Source organism: Heptranchias perlo, chromosome 17, assembly GCF_035084215.1.
Source record: "Heptranchias perlo isolate sHepPer1 chromosome 17, sHepPer1.hap1, whole genome shotgun sequence".
Classification (NCBI taxonomy): Eukaryota; Metazoa; Chordata; class Chondrichthyes; order Hexanchiformes; family Hexanchidae; genus Heptranchias; species Heptranchias perlo.
In genome coordinates this window covers 23,267,323-23,292,652 of record NC_090341.1, presented here as the reverse complement: position 1 = coordinate 23,292,652, position 25,330 = coordinate 23,267,323, and the positions used below count along the sequence as shown (strand labels likewise).

General features: G+C 41.8%; 1 protein-coding gene across 2 annotated transcripts in view; it reads left to right on the top strand.

The window, feature by feature from the left end:
• The window catches only part of LOC137334171 (FYVE, RhoGEF and PH domain-containing protein 3-like), a 204,991-nt gene that overhangs the window by 45,324 nt on the left and 134,337 nt on the right, over positions 1-25,330 (top strand). The window lies entirely within an intron of this gene.

Here is a 25,330-nt window from a genome sequence, read left to right as displayed (position 1 = left end):
GCCGCTGATGGCCCACAGCGCCTCATGGATGCCCAGTTTTGAGCTGATAGATCTGTTCTGAATCTATCCCATTTAGCACGGTGATCGTGCCACACAATACTTTGGATGGTGTCCTCAGTGTGAAGATGGGACTTCGTCTCCACGAGGACTGTGCGGTGGTCACTCCTACCAATACTATCATGGACAGATGCATTTGCGACGGGTAGATTGGTGAGGACAAGGTCAACTGAGTTTTTCCCTTGTGTTGGTCCGCTCACCACCTGCCGCAGGCCCAGTCTGGCAGCTATGTCCTTTAGGACTCGGCCAGCTCGGTCAGTAGTGGTGCTACCGAGCCACTCTTGGTGATGGACATTGAAGTCCCCCACCCAGAGTACATTCTGTGCCCTTGCTACCCTCAGTGCTTCCTCCAAGTGGTGCTCAATCATGGAGGAGGACTGATTCATCAGCTGAGGGAGGGCAGTCGGTGGTAATCAGCAGGAGGTTTCCTTGCCCATGTTTGACCTGATTCCATGAGATTTCATGGGGTCCAGAGTCAATGTTGAGGACTCTCAGGGCCACTCTCTCCTGACTGTATATCACTGTACCGCCACTCTGGTGGGTCTGTCCTGCCGGTGGGACAGGACATACCCAGGGATGGTGATGGAAGAGTCTGGGACGTTGGCTGAATGGTATGATTCTGAGAGTATGGCTAGGTCAGGCTGTTGCTTGACTAGTTTGTGGGACAGCTCTCCCAATTTTGGTACAAGTCCCCAGATATTAGTGAGGAGGACTTTGCCGGATCGACTGAGCTTGGTTTGCCTTTGTCGTGTCCGGTGCCTAGTGGTCCGATGCTGGGTGGTCCGTCCGGTTTTATTCTTATGACTTTTTTTAGCGAGATTTTACAACTGATTGGTTTGCTAGGCCATCTTAGAAGGCAATTAAGAATCCACCACATTGCTGTGGGTCTGGAGTTACATATAGGCCAGACCGGGTAAGGACAGCAGGTTTCCTTCCCTGAAGGACATTAGTGAACCAGATGGGTTTTTACGACAATCCGGTAGTTTCATGGCCACTGTTACTGATTAGTATTATTTTAATTCCAGCATGTAGGTGAGTAAATGGTTCGTGCCTACACTCTCTGGGATATAGAATGAAGAGTGGCAATTCGAATAACTGTTTAACCATACATTTCATTGAAAAGGAGGCCTGTAATGTTGCCAAGAAGAGTAGTAAACCTGAAGATTGGGAGAGTGTTAGGATCCAGCAAAGGACGACCAAAAAATTGTTGGAGGGAAAATAGAATATGAAAGTAAAATATAAAAACGGATTGTAAAAAGGAAAAGAGTAGTAAAAGTAAACATTGGTGCCTTAGAGGCTGAGACTGAGAAATTATAATGGGGAATCAGAAAATGGCAGATGCATTAAACAAATATTTTGTATCTGTCTTCGTAGTAGAAGACACAAAAAACATATGAAATCGTGGGGAACCAAGGGTCTAATGAGAGTGAGGAACTTAAAATAATTAATATCAGTAGAGAAAAAGTACTTGAGAAACTAATGGGAGTAAAAGCTGATAAATCCCCTGAATCTGATGGCTGACATCCTAGGGCTGTAAAAGAGGTGGCTGTAGGGTTAGTGGATGCATTGGTTATGATCTTCCAAAATTCCCGAGATTCTAGAACGGTCCCAGTGGATTGGAAGGTAGCAAATGTGAGCCCACTATTCAAGAAAGGTGGGAGAGAGCAAACAGGGAACTACAGGCCAGTTAGCCTGACATCAGTTGTCGGGAAAATACTGGAATTCATTATTAAGGAAGTGGTAACAGGGCACTTAGAACATCATAGTATGATTAGGCAGAGTCAACATGGTTTTATGAAAAGGAAATTGTGTTTGGTAAATTTTATTAGTTTTTTGAGGATGTAACCAGTGGATGTCATATATTTGGATTTTCAAAAGGCATTCGATAAGGTGCCACGTAAAAGGTTGTTACACAAGATAAGGGCTCATGGGGTTGGGGGTAACGTATTAGTAGGGATAGTAGGGATTAGTAGGGATAGAGGATTGGTTAACGGACAGGAAACAGAGCAGGGATAAACGGGTCATTTTCAGGTTGGCAGGCTGGAACTGGTGGGGTGCCGCAAGGATCGTTGCTGGGCCTCCATTATTTACAATCTACATTAATGACTTAGGTGAAGGGACCAAGTGTAATGTATCCGAGTTTGCTGATGATACAAAGCTTGGTGGCAAAGTAAGCTGTGAGGAGGACACAGAGTCTGCATTGGGCTATATACTGGTTAAGTGAGTGGGCAAGGTGGCGGCAGATGGAGTATAATGTGGAAAACTCTCCAGTGGCTGGAGTCATACCTCGCACAAAGCAAGATCGTAGTGGTTGTTGGAGGCCAATTATCTCAGCCCCAGGACATTGCTGCAGGAGTTCCTCAGGGCAGTGTCCTAGGCCCAACCATCTTCAGCTGCTTCATCAATGACCTTCCCTCCATCATAAGGTCAGAAATGGGGATGTTCGCTGATGATTGCATAGTGTTCAGTTGCATTCGCAACCCCTCAGATAATGAAGCAGTCGGTGCCCGCATGCTGCAAGACCTGGACAATATCCAGGCTTGGGCTCATAAGTGGCAAGTAACATTCGTGCCAGACAAGTGCCAGGCAATGACCATCTCCAACAAGAGAGAGTCTAACCACTTCCTCTTGACATTCAACGATATTACCATCGCCGAATCCCCCACAATCAACATCCTGGGTGTTACCATTGACCAGAAACTTAACTGCACCAGTCACATAAATACTGTGGCTACAAGAGCAGGTCAGAGGCTGGGTATTCTGTGGCGAGATGCTCACCTCCTGCATCCCAAAGCCTTTCCACCATTTACAAGGTACAAGTCAGGAGTGTGATGGAATACTTTCCACTTGCCTGGATGAGTGCAGCTCCAACAACACTAGAAGCTCAACACTATCCAGGACAAAGCAGCCCGTTTGATTGGCACCCCATCCACCACCCTAAATATTCGCTCCCTTCACCACCGCCGCACCGTGGCTGCAGTGTGTACCATCCACAGCATGCACTGCAGCAACTTGCCAAGGCTTCTTTGACAGCACCACCCAAACCCAAGACCTCTACCACCTAGAAGGACAAGGGCAGCAGGCACATGGGAACAACACCACCTGCACGTTTCCCTCCAAGTCACGCACCATCCCGACTTGGAAATATATCACCGTTCCTTCATTGTCACTGGGTCAAAATCCTGGAACTCCCTTCCATAACAGCACTCTGGGAGAACCTTCACCACACGGACTGCAGCGGTTCAAAAGGTGGCTCACCACCACCTTCTCGAGGGCAATTAGGGATGGGCAATAAATGCTGGCCTTGCCAGTGACGCCTACATCCCATGAACAATTTTTAAAAAAAAATTCACTATGGTAGGCAGAATAGAAAAACTAAATATTTTTTAAAATGGTGAGAAACTATTAAATGTTGGTGTTCAGAGAGACTTGGGCGTCTTCATACAAGAAACACAAAAAGTTAGCATACAGGTACAGCAAGCAATTAGGAAGGCAAATGGAATGTTGGCCTTTATTGCAAGGGGGTTGGAGTACAAAAGTAAGGAAGTCTTACGACTGTTGTACAGGGCTTTGGTGAGACCTCACCTGGAGTACTGTGTGCAGTTTTGGTCTCCTTATCTAAGGAAGGATGTACTTGCCTTAGAGGAGGTGCAATAAAGGTTCATTGGAGTAATTCCTAGGATGAGAGGGTTGTCCTCTGAAGAGAGGTTGAGTAGAATGGGCCTATCCTCTCGAGTTTAGAAGAATGCGAGGTGATCCCATTGAAACACATAAGATTCTGAGGGGGCTTGACATGGTAGATGCTCGAGGTTTTTTCCCATGGTTGGAGAGTCTAGAACTAGAGGGCATAGTCGCAGGATAAGGGGTTGGCCATTTTGGACTGAGATGAGGAGGAATTTCTTCACTCAGAGGGTTGTGAATCTTCGGAATTCTCTAACCCAAAGTCTGTGGATGCTGAGTCGTTGAATATATTCAAGGCTGAGATAGACAGATTTCTCGACTCTTGGTGAATCAAGGGATATGGGGATCAGGCAGGAAAGTGGAGTTGAGATCGATGTTCAGCCATGATCTGATTGAATGGCGGAGCAGGCTCGAGAGCTATGTGGCCTACTCTTGCTCCTATTTCTTATGTTCTTGTGTAGATTTTTATTGTACTTGATGGTTATAGTGTTGAAAATAAACCATTTGATATTCATCAGAATAAAACTATATTCTGTTTAAACGTTAGGCATTTGCCTTTGGCTGTCTGTTACTGTTCACCAGGAGATGTGTGCAAGAGATCTGGGGTAGCTTTGCTTCTCCTTTCCTGTCTGTTCCTGAAATGTCTGACCTCTGCTCAGAGAATTCCCATAGCTAACTTAAAACTTAAATTTATAGTGTGAGCCTGGGTGCTACCATTGCATGGAAGAATATGCTGTGTCACCACACTGGCTTCACTTTGCCCCAACGTAGATATTTATTGAGAAGACTACTTTGTCCACTCTTTTTAAATGCTACAACCTATTTTGAAATAAATCTTTATCTTCAGTTTCTAGCCAGTTCGATTATCGAGTAGACTGGGCAGTCAATTATTGGCCTGAACGAGAATTGTGAATGCTGTGTCACTGTAAGCTTTGCTGGGGTATTAAGAGTAGTGCGAATGTGGAATGTCTGAATGTGGATTGGAAAAAAAATTGCAAAACTGGGGAAAAAATGATGTGGGATTTATTGAACTTGAATATTAGATTGCAAGGTTGGTTTGAACCAATAATGTAATAAATGAACTATTGGAATCCAATTTACTCACCTGAAATATAAGAGTGAGTAAATAAATTACTATTACTGGCTAAAATGTTGGATTAAAAACCTGTCAGTATCTAAGTTATATGGATGAAGTGTGCCAGTTTAGGTGCATGCACCCTGATGGTTTTGGTAGCGGATATGTTGGTCGGAGGCTCATCTCAACATATTTTGTATCTGATCTGGGCATGCTTGATGATGGTACTCCATGTGATAAGTCAATTACAAGTACTAACATCCATCAGTGAGTACAAAAATTTATTCAAAAAGAGAACTGTAAAGAAAGTAATTTCAGCTATCCTGCTGTTGCCGACTTGCCTGCATCTGTGCTTCTTAGCCAGATTGCTAATTTAATTGGTCCACCCAGCACACATCCATTTTTACCCACTGTTTTGCACTCACACGAGTGGTCACCTGCTAGCAAACAGATAAGTGACTGCTTGAAAATCGCTTCTACGTTTTGCATCATGCTTGTATGAAATCACTTTTGGCCGAATGGCACAAATAAGATGAAGTGAAGGCACTGTTCACCATTTTTTGGCATTTTCCAGAAGAACCCAAAATAGATCAGGAATGGATTATTTACCCCTGCTGACTCAACTGCTGTAAAGGCATTTGAATGCTTATGTAAATAGTTTAGAACTTGCATTCCCTTATGCTGTGCAATTAGCACGATGACAGTACATCGAAATCAGTCTAAATTTTTGCTTGAATATGCAAATAAAACTTAGCTGAATATGTTATTGCAATGAGGTGTGATCACTATTTACACAGTGCTAACACTAATGCTGTTTTTTGAGTAATGTTTTTGTTTTCAAACTGCTTATCTGGGGATTTGGGGTTAATGAAAACAAGTTTTTATCTTTTTTTAAAATCATAACCTATCCAGGATGCATTTAAAATATCTGTTTCTTTATTACTCAACATGTTAATTTATCTCAAAATTATTGCTGATAATGATGGAATTTTGAAATAGAATGTATTGAGTTCACCCGTTGGTTTGTGCTGTTCGTGTAGATAAGAATTACAAACAAATAACTCCAAGTGTAATGATCTGTGTCAAGTACATAAAGGAAATCTAGTGTGTATAAAAGTGAGCCATAACACTTCAAGTAGTAAAAACATTGCTGATGTTTTAATGAAGGCGGATTTTAAATGCATCCTGGAAGTATGCTTATGCCCATGTCAAATTGATCTGGTTTCCTAACGTGCAATTGATTTAATCTGGATTGTACAATATCTTTTTTGTTTAGAAATTGAATGAGAATTGTGAGCCAAATTTCAGTGATATGAACGAGAAGTCATCTCCATAGTTTATCCCCCTTGACTACAAATGTACTTTCCGCCTTCACTCTTGAGGATTAAATAGGATTTATCCCACTTGGGAAATCAAGATGAACTTCATTTTTCTTCCCTCTCGTATTTTATCAACTTTACGCCAAATCTTCTGTAATTGTGCAGCAATATGAATCTACTAAGATCAACCTTAAAATTTCAGGAACTCCGAATTGCTTAAATATTGTGGTGCATTAGTTGAGAGGTTTGTCCAGAACTGGCTCCTGAAACCATAAAGGATGGCCGCCTAAGGTGGATCGGGGGATGGGCAGTTATTTTAATTTCCTGCACATCTTGGAGTGAAGGAAGGTACAAGTTAAAATTTGCTCAATATTTCCAGCATTTCTTTGAAATTCCTGATCACTGTTGACATTTATTTATGCATTAAATAAGAGCATTTTGACATATTACTACAACTCTTATTTATGTCAAACTATGAGGATTGAAATGAATACATTTTTTGAATACAATGGTTATTTTCAATTCTTTATGAAAATTAACCCATCTGAGTGGGTGGAAATCTAAATAATTTATAAAGGATACAATTTTTTCATTGGTTTAAATTACATTGTTTGTTAACTTGTTTTTGGTAAAGTTTATTCCAGCCAAGTGCTAATTTTTAACCTGGAATTAAAACTTGAGAATTTTCTCTTTTTAAAAAAAAAGTAACTCCACTTTTTTGCCCAAAACCATGGAAATCAACTCCTTTCAGATTATCATGCCTTGTGCAGTGTGTGGGAAAGCTCGTAAAATAGAGCCAAGATAAGCAGAACTGCATTTTCTTCTGTTAAATTAGAAAAAAAAATCCTTGCATATTGGGCAGTATCAACTTTATTGACAGTAATATTGTTCTTGAGGGTTGTGTATTTGCTGTTTTGGGAAACAAACTTAACATTTGCTGGCACATATATTTGTATGAAGGAAGGTTGCCTGCCTTTTACAGCACATCTCTGTTTGTCTGCAGCAGCCCCCCTTCATGCAACCGTCATTTGTTGCCATGGTAACAGTTGGAAGGCATTATGTAGGCAGAAAACTACTTTTCCTTTTTCATCATGGAGGCAGGCATTGTTAAGAATTCAATGTATGCCTACAGCAGTGAATGAATCTGAAAGAAAGCAGCAGAACCAGGATTGGTTGGACTATTGTATTATTTGGAGGCCCTTAAACAGGAAAGCCAGTCAAACTCTGGTGCTGACCCACTACCTGCAAAATGCTTTATTAGAGACTGTACAGCTTGATTAATCAACTGCTTGCTACCGGCTTCCAGGTTTTTCCATTGCTATGATGGGGGTTACACTGGTCTGAAAAGGCCCCAGGATGCAAACTGGCAGATGGCTGGCTAGGCTTAACTGGTGAGTTGCTGGTATCACACTTAAATCTGTGTCAAACCTTCCTCATAAAGAGGGGTGGATATGATTCTGTCGTCTGTGGATTAGTTCTAAAATGGTGTCTTCACGAATGCCATTTTATCTGCATTTCCTCCAACATACTGTGTGCAATGGACTATAAATGCATGCAGAGATTTCAATTTATAAAGCAAATTTTGTCTCCTCTTCTGTTGTCTGATATATTGCCAATTAGAAATTGCTTCAGAGGTTTTTACCTCTGCCAAAGGAAAATGTTGGTTCAGCAAATATTTTTGGTCATTTTGATATTTTTGAAGAAATTTAGATTGTACATAAAGCATGTAGTAGGTTATTCTGTAATGCAAGATAAATATGAATTTGGAAAAATAAAAACAATAGTCCTCACAAAAACTGCTACATTCTAATGGACTGTAATCATAACCAATGTCATTTGCGAGATTCTGGTTATTTTGTGATGAAGCAACCCTGGTACTCTATACATACTCCAGTATGGAGTTACCATAACGACAGAGGTACCAGCTATAATAGCCGTTGACACATTGCTTTGCTTTACATTTGATGTACTGTTAGTATAATGACTGACCTTTGGCAACCTCAATTTATTGTATGTGAAATGAGCTTACTCCACTTGTAGGTAATATGTACTTTCACTTGGGGCCAGCAGCTGTTGATGCACATGATTTTAACATTAATTTAGCATTGATAAATTGTATTAATCGTGACCTTGATCCTCCAAAAGCAGACTTCAAGGAGTCAGTTTTTACACATTGCTCTGCTTAGTACTTATGAAGATGTTAAAATATGTAGGATATTTGTTGTTGGATAATTGGGTTGGTCTGTCTATGTTGGTTTCATTTTTGGATAAGCTGCAGGTACTAATAAATAAATGAGAGTTTTTTGAATGATAACATTCAAAAACCTCTCTGGCATGGAAGTTGTATTCTCTTCAGTCAGCGTGGAATGCTTTTAATTTAAGCCTACGGATGAAATGCAAAAATTTTAGCTTCAGTATCCAATAATCCAGTGTCTCAATTTCTTTTTAAAAAAGCAATAATTTACATACTTACTCCCTTTAAATAGCAGCAGGATTTGGGCAGCTTGCTGGTCTGCTGCCTCTTGAAAACAAACTGAATCTAATTGCACTTGTAGTTGGGGCTCAGACCTAATATAGTAAACCAGGCAGTGGCCTATTGATTAAACAAATAGTTTGAAGTATTTCTTAAAGTAAATTAAGGCTGTGGCTAGTAGTGTAATTTTTCTATACAGAGCAATATCATATTGGACATTATATCTTGTTTGGTCCCAGTGTTGCTTATCAGGCTGTGCTGCAGAACATCAGGAGCATTTTATATTGCGTATGTGGAAGTGGTATACTAGATATTGGCATTATTCAAAATTTTCCTGTGGTGTCATAGTTTTTGCTAATGTTCATGAAAATTTGTAAAATGATTACTTTCTCAAATGATTAAAGAGAAGCTTCAATTGTGGAACCTTGAAATAACTGATTAAATATGGACATGTTTTTCTCTTGATGTATTCTCACCATTATCTAGGATTGCAGACAGACCTGAGAGAAATTACTGGAGTTGGTGACCTCCTTATTGGCATAGCAGCCAAATAGATGGTTTTTCAGTTGCCAACAGTCCGGATCACTGGGGCTGAAATTCCTCAGGGCATGGAGGGAAAGAGAGAGGGAAAGAATTCCTCTGGGTTCCTGTTGCAATTCCAGTGGATACCAGTGAAGGATGAAACCACCACCTTCCATTTACAAGGCATAGGTCATCGAGGGCAGATCTCCTGATGTTGGGAGTTCCCAGCTTCATTGGTTCAGTCAGGATCCAGCATCTCTGTGGAATCCAGAAGGCTGAGTGAGTTGAGGTGTGCTGGCCTCCAGAAGGACGATTGTGAGCCCTGCTTCTAGGATCCAGGTCTTCCACTGCCCTGGCCCCCTGAAGAAATGGCAATTTTTGAATAAGATACCCAAAAACGATTGGTCCCCTACCACAGAGGCTGTTGACAACATGGTCAGATCGGGGGCTGAACCTGGGCAAACTCACCCAATGGTAAGTAGGCCACATGGGGCAGGTGGGTGGCAGAGACGCGCCCATAGTGGTATTTATACTCCCTTGTACCTAATGAGGTGCAGTCCCACTAATCGGGTCAGCGCTGTCTAACCACAGACGGCAAAGTTTTGTACACAAATCTTAGTGTAGATCAGCCAAAAGCCAAATCACACTCCATTTAAGCTTCTCTGTCTCCATCAATGACTCGTGCAAATAGATGGGTCAGTACTTGTGTAGTGCTGTGCCAATTTGAATAAAATAGCTGAAGCTAACACTGTACCAATGTTCGCACCTTTTTCTACTACAGAATGCAGATTGAAACTGCTCTGTAGCCACTAATCTGTTAAATGCAGACCCTTAGATTGGAAGACTTTCACCAGTAATTAGAAGTGATATTTATTTATATTTGTATATATTTATATTTGTATATAGTAACATATACATATGCACACAATGAGGTTACTGTTGCCACACTGGCTGATATCCTTTCCCCTGAAACGGACCAGTTTGCCTCCATAATAGTAAAAGCTCATCAAAGGTAATTAATTGGTTCTGAGGAACAGTGGAACAAAGGATGTGATAAATCACTATATAATTGCAAGTTCTTAATGCATGTGTGCAGGCCATAGACGACAACAACAACTTGCCTTTATGTAGCACCTTTAACATAGTAACTGTAGACAAGTGGCAATATGTATGTACAGTAATGCTATAAAGGTTGTTTATGTTGTCCAATTTCTCTTCCGTCTTTTGGAAGAAAGAAAAAGAACTTGCATTTATATAGCATCTCATTACATCCTCAGGACATCATAAAATGTTTTACAGCCAATGAATTACTTTTGAAGTGTGGTAATTATTGTTATGTCGGCAAATGCGGCAGCCAATTTGCATGCAGCCAGGTCCCACAAAAAGTAAATGAATGAATGATCAGATAAACTTATTTTTGGTGATGTTGGTTCAGGGAAGAATTTTGGCCAAGACACTAGGAACACTCCTTGCTCTCTTTTGAATAGTGTCATGGAATCTTTTATGTCCGACTGAGCTGGGCATTGGTTTAACATCTCTTCCAAAAGATAACACCTCAGGAAATGCAACGCTTCCTCTGTACTGCACTGAGTGTTGGGCTAAATTATGTGCTCAATTCCGTAATGGGATTTGAACCCATAACCGTATGACTTGGTGGCAAGATTGCTACCAACTATGCCAAGTTGAAACCAGCTGCTCTGTGTCAATTTCACCCTTTTACATTTAAAGTTAGGTGCTGGTCTGCTGGGTTTAGCAATAGAAAAATGAAGAGTGGCTTCCTATGCTTATTTCACTGAAACTGACTGCCTTAATCCAATGGAACATTTGTAGACCCACATTTTTGTGTGTTACACCACCATTGGTTCCTTAAGTGTGGGACATTTATACTATGAAATAGAGTTGCTGCAGGAGACCTGGGTGTCTCCTGTCTGCTACATTCCTTTTAATATAAAAGAAACTTCAATTTCAGAGGAAACGAGAGAGAATAACCTGGTTGGTGTGAGTGGGCTGCGATTGTTCAATTTGTCTTCTTTCATTTTGTCTTTAATATAATTTAACAAGCAATTGTGGTTTAAGGTACATTACTGGGACAGAATTCCTGAGACGTTACTCTGAATCTAATGACTCATGATGGTATCGAGTCACTTAAATGTAGCTCTGCAGATTAGCAATTTCATCTTCCCAGTTAAATCGTCCCATTCATACTGTAGTGTGATTTCACCAGCAGGGGGGAGAATCCAATAGTAAGAGCCAGCTGCTGCCAGTCTGACACCAGTTCTTGGTCTGCTATCCATATTGCAATTGAAGTGAGTTTAGAGTACTGTGACATTTCTAGCAGATTAAGACTGGGCCAGCAAAAATGCATGGACTAACCACAGTTTCTAAAAAACCTTTTAGAATTTAGATTTATTTTACTGGGCTAACCGTGAATATGTGTTAATACAATTTTTAGCTTTCTGTGTACTTAACTTAGTCATAAGAGTCTTAAGATATTTTTGACTGTGATCCTCAGCAACCAGTTTCAGGTATTCTGCAAAACTGTGGAGAAATCTTTGTGCATGAGATATCCTGTGAGTGATTTTCCATCTGTTGGTAATTTGGAAGCTGACCTACTGCCATATGGAAAATATAACACTAGGTATATAGTCTCATCGGGCCAGTGTTGCTGCTGATACTCTATCCTTTTTCTGACTTGGATTTAAAATGACAATAATAGTTTGGTTCTGGTGTATCGAAAACAAATGTGACTTAATTTCATCAACAAGCCTCCTTTGTGGTGCCTTATTAGACACCTTTTGACAATCCGTGTACACAATATCCACTGTTATTTCCTTTATCAACACACTTGTTATTTCTTCAAATTCCTCTAAGTTTGTCAGATACGACTTGCCTGTACAAATTTATGCTGATTGTCCTCAAGTGAGTAGTAATTTTACCCTGTATTATGGTCTCTAGAAGCTTATCCACTACCAATATTGGGTTGATTGTCACCTGTTTATCTCTTTCTCCCTTTTGAATAGAGTTGAAACATTGGCAACTCTTCAGTTCACTGGAACAACTTCCAGGTCTAAGGATACATGAAAGATTGTTGTCAAAGCCTAATTCCTCTTTGATTTCCCTCAGCATTCTAGGATTTATGCCATCCGGGCCCAGTGGCTTTTCCACTTTTAAGTTTTGCGAAATTTTTGAGTGCTGTTTCCTTATCTATACTTATCCTGTCTGTTGCTTTACCCATTCATTCCAATTACCACCTTCTTTTGTGAAAACTGAGGCATGTACTTAGTACATCTCTGCCACTCTTTCACTTTTCCTAAGATGATTCCCTTTTTCATCTCTAATCTGACCTACCCTTTAATTTTATTTTACTTCTTGTGTTTTTAGAATGTTTTACTATATTGCTTTTTGTTACCTTTGTCTGTCTTCATATCGTATCTTGGCCTTCCAATCCCTTTTGCTTCACCTACTCATTTTCTGTAGCTACTTTGAATTTTTTTTTAAAAGGCCCACCACCACCATCTCAGGGCACCGAGGGATTTGCAATAAATGATGGCCTTGCTAGGGATGCCCACATCCCAAGAATGAAATTTTAAAAATAGGGAGAGAAAGTAGAGAAAGACATGGGCTCAGGACTAGGGGGAGGGTGGGGGGCTTGGAGAAGGGAATGGAGGGGGCTGGGGGGAAGCAACAGAGGCAGCTGAATGGAAGGTCTCTATCAAAGAGGTCCATGAGCTCTTTGCACTTGCTGTTAGAGGTGAGAGTGGTTAGGGCGGGGAGAGGGGTTTAAGGAGCTGGTTGGCAGTGGAGTAATGAAGCCGGAGGGGGTTGGGGTTTACCTTTGTTTTCCAGGATGATCTTCAAATAATAATTGGCTTTGAGGAGGAGAGTGAGACCGAGTAGAGCTTGATGCAGTCCGGCCAGATCTGGTGATGGACAGCTAAGCCAGTTGTACGCCAAATCATACTTGACCCATACAAATTAGATCATTTGCAAATGGCATGGAGATGATCTGGTTCTAGTTTAAAGGTACCCGTATAATCATCTGTGACCTGGCATCCCAAATTCAATATTTTTTCTTGATTAAAATAAATACAGATTCTGATAATCTAGGAGGGAACAAAATGGAATGATAATTCCTTTGAAATACAGTGTTGAAACATGGTTTGTGATCTCGCAGAGTGTCTCTCTGCAGGTATTTCACTCATGGTTTTTTAGTTGACTATCTTCAAGATGTGCTTTTGTATGTCACCAGTAAGAGATTATTGCTGTTTATGGACCATATTTTCAGAATAATTACTATTTTGAAAGCTTGTGGTTCACATGATTAACAAGGATGGGTAAAGGTAGTGTCTAATGTTAGTAAAGGTGGTTGATGTGTGCATTGCTATTTTAATTGAAGAATAATATTCACTGAAATGCTAATTTTGCAGGACAATGTTTCTCTTCTTCCACTAAACTGTAATCTCGCCAGATGGATGTCTGAAAATTTGCTTATTATACCGAGACAGCATTTATCTTTGTAGAATGTTGCTTGTGCTTCAAAATATAAAATAATTAAATCTTTTTTTAAACTAAAAGAATTTGATTTCAGCTTGAAGCACCACTCTGCAGTTTGACACGGTTAACCAGAAATTTTAATTTACTAGTTGGTGTATGTGGTGATGCTTCAGGTAAATTGAATATTTTATAAGAACAACAGTGGAGGGGCAATTTTTTCACTCAAAGGGTGGTGAGTGTCTGGAACGAGCTGCCAGAGGCAGTAGTAGAGGCTGGTACAATTTTGTCTTTTAAAAAGCATTTGGACAGTTACATGGGTAAGATGGGTATAGAGGGATATGGGCCAAGTGCAGGCAACTGGGACCAGCTTAGTGGTATAAACTGGGCGACATAGACATGTTGGGCCGAAGGGCCTGTTTCCATGTTGTAAACTTCTGTGATTCTATGATTTTATGCCAAGTAATATTATCAGAGACGATTATCAGAGGCAGCTTTGAAGGTAGTCCTGAGAACACTGTGAAAGGAGACACAGGATTTATCAGTACTGGGATGTGTTCTCTGGATATAGCAGGACTTTGAGGAGGGCCACAGGATCTGTGGAGAAGAATTTTGGGAGCATTGGGGCAGGTCCCTTGGATCAGGGAGCACTGAGAAGGTTTCCTGGAAGCATAAGAGTTGACCCTGGGGTCTGGTAGCAGTAGGAACGATTATCTGGGAGTTTGTGAGCAAAGGTGAACCTGAGATCTGCATTAGATGGAAGTCTTGGGGAGAGAGTCCATGAGTACGGAAGGGGTCAGGAACTAACATTGTTGGGGTTGGGGGGGCGGGGGTTGCTGGGATCTGGCAATTTAGACAGTCGGTTGACAGTCACTGCATTGAGGGGTCCAAGAGAATGCGGCCTGAAGTGCTATTGGCCTCTTAGTGCTTTCCACTGCATCCCGCCTGTTCGTTCCTTCAACCCTCATGCCCACTTCCAGGAAACTCTTCACCCTTTGCTCTGCATCTGTTAGAATTCCTCCTCATGCAGTCCAGAAGTCCTCTTCCTCCACTGCATCTTTTAGAAGGGAAAAGGAATGATTCCTTTGGTTTGAATCACATTCTTACCTCAGTTAGTAATTACCCTAGCCTTTGCACATTCTTAGCAATCTTTGCTGCTTTCAAGTTCAATAATAAAGTCTACTTATGATAATTTGAAATAATTTTTCACACAAGAGTTGAATTATCCAATAATTTGAATGAACCAGAGTAAATAAAAGGCAGCATTAGGTAAAATTGCAAAAAAATGGAATGATCCACTAATTTGAATTAGGAGGAATGGACATTATCATCCTTAAATGCTCTTATTGAAGGGAAAAATGCCCCACACTTGCATAATCATTCCTCACTCTAGTTGCCTTGCTCACCACAAGCTCCGTGCTCACCACAAACATTATTGGAGTGATGGTGCACCCTATTGCTATGCTACCATCATAGCTGTGCCATTTTGTTGTATAACCTGCAGTGAAGACCCTAGTTTCCAACTGACTGGAAATGAACATACGAACATACGAATTAAGAGCAGGAGTAGGCCATTCGGCCCCTCGAGCCTGCTCTGCCATTTGATAAGATCATGGCTGATCTGATTGTGACCTCAACCCTACTTTCCTGTCTACCTACTATAACCTTTTGACTCCCTTGTTAATAAGGAATCCATCTAACTCAGCCTTAAAAATATTCAATGACCCTGCCTCCACTGCGCTCTGGGGAAGGGAGTTCCACAGACTCACGACCTTCTGAGAGAAAATATTTCTCCTCATCTCCGTCTTAAATGGGAGACCCCTTATTTTTTAAACTGTGGCCCCTAGTTCTAGTCTCTCCCACAAGGGGAAACATCGTCTCAGCACCTACCCCTTCTAGTCCCCTCAGGATCTTATATGTTTCAATAGGATCACCTCTCATTCTTCTAAACTATAGTGTATGCAGGCCCAACTTGTCCAACCTTTCCTCAGAAGATAACCCCCTTATCGCAGGACTCCGTTGAGTGAACCTTCTCTGAACTGCCTCCAAAGCAATTATGTCCTTTCTTAAATAAGGAGACCAAAACTGCACACAGTATTCGAGATATGGTCTCACCAATGCCCTGCACAACTGTAGCAAAACATCTCTACTTTTATATTCCATTCCCCTTGCAATAAATGACAACATTCCATTTGCCTTCCTAATCACTTGCTGTACCTGCATACTAACTTTTTGTGATTCATGCACTGGGACACCCAGATCCCTCTGTACCTCAGAGTTCTGCAATCTCTCTTCACTTAAATAATGTACTGCTTTTCTATTCCTCCTGCCAAAGTGGACAAGTTCACATTTTCCCATATTATACTCCATCTGCCAAATTTTTGCCCACTCACTTAACCTATCTATATCTCTTTGCAGACTCTTTTATGTCCTCTTCACGTCTTAGTTTCCTACCTACCTTTGTGTCATCAGCAAATTTATCAACCATACGTTCATCCAAGTCATTGATATAGATTGTAAATAGTTGAGGCCTCTGTGGCACTCCACTCGTTACATCTTGCCAACCTGAAAGTGACCCATTTATGCCTACTCTCTGTTTCCTGTTAGCTAACCAATCCTTGATCCATGCTAATATGTTACCCCCTACAACATGAGCTCTTATTTTGTGTAGTAGCCTTTGATGTGGCACCTTGTCAAAAGCCTTCTGGAAATCCAAGTACACCACGTCCACAGGATCCCCTTTATCCACGTTGCTTGTTACTTCCTTAAAGAGCTTAGTCAAACACTATTTCCCTTTCACAAAGCCGCGTTGACTCTGCCTGATTGCATTGAGATTTTCTAAGTGCCCTGCTATAACCTCCTTAATAATAGATTCTAGCATTTTCCCTATGACAGATGTTAAACTAACTGGCCTGTAGTTTCCTGCTTTCTGTCTCCCTCCTTTCTTGAATAGAGGAGTTACATTTGCTATTTTCTAATCTGATGGGACCCTTCCAGAATCTGGGGAATTTTGGAAAATTAATACCAATGCATCTACTACCTCTGCAGCCACTTCTTTTAAGACCCTAGGATGAAATCTGTCAGGACCTGGTGACTTGTCAGCTTTTAGTTCCAATATTTTTTTTCAAAACCCTTTCCCTGGTGATTGTAAATGTTTTAAGTTCCTCCCTCCCTTTCACATGGTTTCAACAAAGTCTTCAGAAAATATGGAAAAAGCCAAAACAAACGAAGTAAGATTGTAGGGTATAGAGCCATATGCGTTTGAGTTGCACAAGAAGGTTCTTATTTTATCTTGCATCTTGATTGCCATATCAAAGAATGCTCAAGACAGCCAGGAAATCTTGGAGAACCTTTTTTCTGCATTGAACAGTAAATAATATCTTTCTTACCATATTATGTAAAGCAAAAGATTGAAACTGCTCATTTAATGTTGCATTCTCCTCCTATAGTATGTAACCCATCATCAGCACTTCTGAAACAGATCTAGAATTCCAAAACTTCCGCAACTAATGGGAAGAGTTTGCTTCTTTCTACCCTGTCCCACGCTTTCATAATTTTAAATGCTTCTATCATATCACTCCATAATCTGTGATGTTCTAATGAATAAAACCCCATTAGAGATTATTTGTGAATGCTTTCTGTGCTTACTTGCTGGCCCTTGTCTTTTGAAGTCTTATCAGGTCTGTCCATCCTACATGTTCTTTGTTGAATACCATCACACAACTTGTTAATATATTTTTCTTTGGTCTGAACTCCATTCCATACCACCCTCAATTTTCTCTTTCCAACCTCATTTCCAGGATCTGTCTCCATCTCTTTGAAACTGGTTGCCATACTCGCAAATTGATGTTATCACTGTCTCCACTTTATGCTGCTATCTCTTCATTGTACTGAGGGCTTGAAGGAGATCCTCCATTCACCACTTGCCAATGAATGCCTTGATCATCGTTCATCCCAAGACGAATAGCTTTGGCTGCAAAACTTCACAGCAGATTTCCTCAGGGATCTGTGGTGCTTCTCCAGGTCTAGTTATCCCTCTCTCTCTATAATGTAACATTGTTTTGGACTTTATCCAGATGCCATAAACAACGTTATCAGAGTCTGTCATCTTTTTGGCAAACTGGGAGCTCTTTGTCATAATATCCTCGAAAGCCTTATTAGCATGTTAGATTATTCCATTCCCCTCCCTTGCTCTAATGAACTGTCTGGAAATTGCAAGATTAATTTCAATTTGACTTCACATCTATTCTGTGTCAATGTATGCATGACATATGTAGAACATTTGATGTCACACTGTTGGGAATTGTTTGGAGGTAATAAAACTTGTTTGCTCACTTTTCACACTTTTAATTGTTTTGTGAAACATGACTCATTTGTTACTGATATTAATTAATTAGAAATACAAACCCATAATGTAAAATTTATTTTGCTTGATTGGCATTATTTTTATGGTTTCCTCATGATTTAATTCTTGTCTTAAAAATCATAAAATTGGATAGCGCACAATCTATTAGTACAAGGTAACAACAGATTAAGTGGTTGAGTTGACAATACATATCTTTGACCAGTTCAGTGCCCTAAGTTGTCTTAGTATCTACTCTGTTGTTCTTTGTCATATGTAAAAACATTGCAATTTTTTGCATTTTTTTTTGTAGTATATGGTTTTCTGTACTTTGCTTTTTGTTAGCAGGCCATAATGAACAGTTAGAAATGGTCAGGTCTTGTATTTGTACTACGTGCTTGGACAAGTTTGATATTGACTTTTGTAGAGAACGTGATTCAGATCTCACCACGGCAGTTTGAGAATTTGAATTCCATTTTAAAAATCTGAATAAAAGTCTGGTATTAGTAAAAGTGACCATGAAGCTGTCGGATTGTAGCAAAAATCCAACTGGTTCATTAATGTACTTTAGGGAAGGAAACCTGTCCTTACCCAGTCTGGCCTATATGTGACTGCAGCCCTACTCCAGTGTGGTTGACTCTTAACTGCCCCCTGAAATGGCCTAGCAAGCCACTCCATTGTATCCAGGGCAACTAGGGATGGGCAATAAATGCCTGCCTTGCCGAGAATGAATATTTTTTAAAAAATATATAGCTACTTTTATATTGTTCTTGTACCTCTGGCTCCTGACTCATAATTCTCGTCCAGCTAAAGGTGTACTCAAATTATTAAGACCAGCAGCCAGTTAGACCCATTTTTACTGGTTTTCCCCTGCAGTCATCAGTCAATCTGGCCCTAGTTAACGTGTTACTCTGGCAGCATGACACATACTTTGGATGCTTTGTTCTCATAATTTCACTTTTTCCTGATATTTTGAAGCCCCTACTTTGCACATGCAAACTGGCCAAACTGTGTGGTCCAATCTTTGCATGCATTATAAATTGGGATTTGCTTTGTAGCACATTCACAGAGACCCAAATGCACAACCTGGACACAAATCGGGTTGTTTTCCAAAGCCAGGCAAACTTATTAAAGCATGCTGAATGGCCAGTTGGATAGTATGGTAACAGCCATAAAGTCTGTGGTGGTCACACAGAAAGTAGAGTTTGATGTTGGGATGTGTGTGAAAATAATACCACCTGTAGATAAATAAGAAGTGACCAAGGATGAAGCTCTGAGGTATACTACAGGTGACTGTGCAATCATGGGAAGACAAACCATTTGAGGAGAGAAAATGGCTATATTGGAACAGATAGGAATGGGACCAGGAGAGAGAAGTACTGTGCAGATGGAGAAAAGATGGTTGAGGAGAATGGAGTGGTCAACAGTATCAAAGACGGTAGAGAGTATGAGGAGCCACTGTCACTTGAGGTATAATTGATCACTGATTAGGGCGATTTAGATGTGTCTGGGATGGAAACTGAATTGGTGGGAAAGTTGGGTGGTGATGACCCATGTAAGGATTTGGAAAGAAAAGGCAGGTTGGAGATAGGGTGGTAATTTGAGTGAGTTAGAGAGGTTAAGGAAAAGTTTTTTTTTAAAAAAATGACGATAGTTTTGGAAGGTGTGATGTTGTTATCAGTACATAGCGAGAGGTTGACTATGTTGGTGGGTGTTGGGCTGAGAAGATGGAGTTGAGTGGTCAAAAGCTGATTTTGAAGGCAATTAAGCGACAGGTAGTAGGCTGTATGGAGGAAATTAGCTTGAAGGTGAAAGGGGGTGGAGGAGAAACCACAAAGTGAAGGGGAAGAGGGTGTTTAGTTTGGAGAGTGCAAGGGGCAAATGAGGCCGCAGCAGCCAAGTGGATGACCTTGATGTTAAAGCAACAGAAGTCTATGAATTGTTTGAATTATGTGTCAAAGATAAGAATGGAGGTTACAGCGGTACCATGGGAACAGATGCATGTTTTATGTAAAAATACTGTTCAGGTCCTTTTTTGTTCAAATATTTTCATGTAAATAGCACTTGGTTTCAGACCCATTACTGTGAAAAATGGTATGTTACATGTGTGAAAAACGATTGCATTATATAAAAAGAAAATGTGGCAGGCCTATCGATTTATTTGATTTAACTGGTTATTTAGTGTGCATTAATAATGCAACAGAATATCAGTAGCTTTAAAATTGGGTTCATATTTGTTTTTATTCAGACCACACATTGTTAGTGGAAAGGATTTATATTGGAGTGCTGTCTATCCATCCGCCTGTCTGCTTGTCCTTGAGCAATAAGTCAGCTGTTCAATAACTTAAACATGTCACTAGATTTTAACCAGACTAAATAAAACAGACTCTGGGTTTGCTTAAAGAATGGTTAATCTCACAACTATACTTATTCATTTTTTTATGAAACAATATGTCACCTCAATAATTCACTTTTCACTTTTCTTCGAAAGACTTTTCTCTCATTTTCTGCGTTCTTTTTGAAAACAACTGTTTGAAAGCAATATTGCATAGGTCCATCTATTTTTCTAAAATGTTTTGACCTTGTTCTTTGATAGGAACCCCATTTTAAAAGTTCTTCCCTCCACACCCTGAACCATTTCCAGTTTCTCCTAGGCCTCCACCAGGATTGCTCTGGTGCTGGTTCTTTGTGATCTTTATTACTGACAGCATTGTAACTTATGGATAATGTTTCTTAATGTTTTGTGACACTATTTTTAATAGGCATTCTTCAATTTATGTTTTCATATCAATTATCAAATTGTTCTGATGTGATTTCTGTGGCAAATCCATGATTTTGGTGTGAGTGTCATCAGTTATCATACTTATAATTTCAAAAAATGTACTTAATAAAATGGCAATGATGCACCGGTATGGCAACTAAGCAAATGTTCTGAAATAAAATTAAGGACTGGGATTTCCATATGCCAAAGAACACATTTTCCAATATACTTAGAATAAATTGATCTGTTCGTAGCCAATGCTTGCAATATTAATTTTTGCCATTTTTGTTCATATAATCATGTATTTATAACAGTACAGATTTATGCATAAATGTGCAGTTTCACAATGAGGACAGATAGGTTCAAGTAGGCTTTTTTTACTTACTCAGACTGGGAGGAGTGTTTACTTCAGATTGCTAAGGAATTCAAAAGATCAATTCAAATGTTGTTAACTACTTCTTTTTAGATGTTCCATTAGGAAAGGATGGTTTCTTGGCCCAACCTGCTCTGTGAACAGAACTTGTACTACATTTTTATTTTAGAACGTTCTTAACACATTTAAAAGACTATAAATTTGAAATTAGTGAAAAATAAATTTAGAAGAGGTATTGGGAAAAACGACTTTACTCCGTAATAATTGTTTGAAATGATGTATCAAGCAAGGCAATAAAGGGGAAAAACAGGTTAATTCAAAATACAGTTATATGCCATGATAAGACAGTTAATGCACTAGAACCGGGGTACTCAGTAACCTTTGGTCAAGGGGCACAGTTCCAAGATGCAACTTAGGGGCTGCTCACACAGACCCACTATAAGGCTTATTTAACGACCGACGCATGTGCTCCATTCACTTCCGCCCCCATCGTTTCTACCTCATATTTGGACTCACATTTTATGATGATTTTAACAGCCACCTGTTGGAGTTTTATTTACCCCATCAAGGCTTCAAACTCCCTTGAGAGACGGCCTTGCTGCTGCTTGCTTTCCCTCCAGTGTAGTTCTTGGAAAAATAAAGTGATTGAATGCTTCTCTCCTTTTTTGTAGGAAGTCCTGTAATTTTTTTTATTCGTTCATGGGATGTGGGTGTCGCTGGCGAGGCCGGCATTTATTGCCCATCTCTAATTGCCCTTGAGAAGGTGGTGGTGAGCCGCCTTCTTGAACCGCTGCATTCTGTTGGTGACTGCTCTCCCAGAGTGCTGTTAGGAAGGGAGTTCCAGGATTTTGACCCAGCGACGATGAAGGAACGGCGATATATTTCCAAGTCGGGATGGTGTGTGACTTGGAGGGGAACGTGCAGGTGGTGTTGTTCCCATGTGCCTGCTGCTCTTGCCCTTCTAGGTGGTAGAGGACGCGGGTTTTGGAGGTGCTGTCGAAGAAGCGTTGGCGAGTTGCTGCAGTGCATCCTGTGGATGGTACACACTGCAGCCACTGTGCGCCGGTGGTGAAGGGAGTGAATGTTTAGGGTGGTGGATGGGGTGCCAATCAAGCTGGCTGCTTTGTCCTGGATGGTGTCGAGCTTCTTGAGTGTTGTTGGAGCTGCACTCATCCAAGCAAGTGGAGATTATTCCATCACACTCCTGACTTGTGCTTTGTAGATGGTGGAAAGGCTTTGGGGAGTCAGGAGGTGAGTCACTCGCCATAGAATACCCAGCCTCTGACCTGCTCTTGTAGCCACAGTATTTATATGGCTGGTCCAGTTAAGTCTCTGGTCAATGGTGACCCCCAGGATGTTGATGGTGGGGGATTCGGCGATGGTAATGCCATTGATTGTCAAGGGGAGGTGGTTAGACTCTCTCTTGTTGGAGATGGTCATTGCCTGGCACTTGTCTGGCGCGAATGTTACTTGCCACTTATGAGCCCAAGCCTGGATGTTGTCCAGGTCTTGCTGCATGCGGGCTCGGACTGCTTCGTTATTTGAGGGGTTGCGAATGGAACTGAACACTGCGCAATCATCAGTGCGCATCCCCATTTCTGACCTTATGATGGAGGGAAGGTCATTGATGAAGCAGCTGAAGGTGGTTGGGCCTTGGACACTGCCCTGAGGAACTCCTGCAGCAATGCCGTGGGGCTGAGATGATCGGCCTCCAACAACCACTACCATCTTCCTTTGTGCTAGGTATGACTCCAGCCACTGGAGAGTTTTCCCCCGATTCCGATTGACTTCAATTTTACTAGGGCTCCTTGGTGCCACACTCGGTCAAATGCTGCCTTGATGTCAAGGGCAGTCACTCTCACCTCACCTCTGGAATTCAGCTCTTTTGTCCATGTTTGGACCAAGGCTGTAATGAGGTCTGGAGCCGAGTGGTCCTGGTGGAACCCAAACTGAGCATCGGTGAGCAGGTTATTGGTGAGTAAGTGTCGCTTGATAGCACTGTCGACGACCCCTTCCATCACTTTGCTGATGATCGAGAGTAGACTGATGGGGTGGTAATTGGCCGGATTGGATTTGTCCTGCTTTTTGTGGACAGGATATACCTGGGCAATTTTCCACGTTGTCGAGTATATGCCAGTGTTGTAGCTGTACTGGAACAGCTTGGCTAGAGGCGTGGCTAGTTCTGGAGCACAAGACTTCAGCACAACTGCTGGGATGTTGTCGGGACCCATAGCCTCTGCAGTATCCAGTGCACTCAGCCGTTTCTTGATATCACGTGGAGTGATTCGAATTGGCTGAAGACTGGCTTCTGTGATGGTGGGGATATCGGGAGGAGGCTGAGATGGATCATCCACTCGGCACTTCTGGCTGAAGATGGTTGCTAATGCTTCAGCTTTGTCTTTTGCACTGATGTGCTGGACTCCGCCATCATTGAGGATAGGGATGTTTGCAGAGCCTCCTCCTCCTGTCAGTTGTTTAATTGTCCACCACCATTCACGACTGGATGTGGCAGGACTGCAGAGCTTTGATGTGATCCATTGGTTGTGGAATCGCTTAGCTCTGTCTCCAGCATGTTGCTTCCACTGTTTAGCATGCATGTAGTCCTGAGTTGTAGCTTCACCAGGTTGGCATCTCATTTTTAGGTACTCCTGGTGCTGCTCCTGGCATGCTCTTCAACACTCCTCATTGAACCAGGGTTGATCCCCTGGCTTGTTGGTAATGGTAGAGTAAGGAATATGCCGGGCCACGAGGTTACAGATTGTGCTAGAATATAATTCTGCTGCCGCTGATGGCCCACAGCGCCTCATGGATGCCCAGTTTTGAGCTGCTAGATCTGTTATGAATCTGTCCCATATAGCATGGTGATAGTGCCACACAACACGTTGGATGGTGTCCTCCGTGCGAAGACGGGACTTCGTCTCCACGAGGACTGTGCGGTGGTCACTCCTACCAATACCGTCATGGACAGATGCATTTGCCACAGGCAGATTGGTGAGGACGAGGTCAAGTAAGTTTTTTCCCTTGTGTTGGTCCGCTCACCACCTGCCGCAGGCCCAGTCTGGCAGCTATGTCCTTCAGGACTCGGCCAGCTCGGTCAGTCGTGGTGTTACGGAGCCACTCTTGGTGATGGACATTGAAGTCCCCCACCCAGAGTACATTCTGTGCCCTTGCTACCCTCAGTGCTTCCTCCAAGTGGTGCTCAACATGGAGGAGGACTGATTCATCAGCTGAGGGAGGACAGTAGGTGGTAATCAGCAGGAGGTTTCCTTGCCCAAATTTGACCTGATGCCATGAGATTTCATGGGGTCTGGAGTCAATGTTGAGGACTCCCAGGGCCACTCGCTCCTGACTGTATATCACTGTACTGCCACCTCTGGTGGGTCTGTCCTGCCGGTGGGACAGGACATAGCTAGGGATGATGTGGAGATGCCGGTGATGGACTGGGGTGGACAAATGTAAGGAGTCTTACAACACCAGGTTGTAGTCCAGCAGCTTTATTTAATATCACAAGCTTTCGGAGGCTTCCTCCTTCATCAGGTGAGTGTGGGATTCCATAAAGGTACAGCATATATAGTCAGAGAACAATGCCTGGTGATTACAGATAATCTTTCCAACTGCCCGTTATCAAAGCAATCAAAGGCCTTGAATGGTGTTCAGACAGGGAAACATTACCGAATACACAAACTGTCACAACAGAGAGAGAGAGAGACATACCCGAAAGGCAGAGAAAGAGATAGAATGACCAGTTGTATTGAAAACAGATCACTTTTTATTCGCTGGTGGGGTTACATGTAGCGTGACATGAACCCAAGATCCCGGTTGAGGCCGTCCTCATGGGTGCGGAACTTGGCTGTCAATTTCTGCTCGACGATTTTGCGTTGTCGTGTGTCTCGAAGGCCGCCTTGGAGAACGCTTCCCCGAAGATCATAGGCTGAATATCCTTGACTGCTGAAGTGTTCCCCGACTGGGAGGGAACCCTCCTGTCTGGCGATTGTTGCGCGGTGTCCGTTCATCCGTTGTCGCAGTGTCTGCATGGTCTCGCCGATGTACCATGCTCCGGGGCATCCTTTCCTGCAACGTATGAGGTAGACAACGTTGGCCGAGTCACAGGAGTATGAACCGTGTACCTGGTGGGTGGTGTCCTCTCGTGTGATGGTGGTATCTGTGTCGATGATCTGGCATGTCTTGCAGAGGTTGCTGTGGCAGGGTTGTGTGGTGTCGTGGACGCTGTTCTCC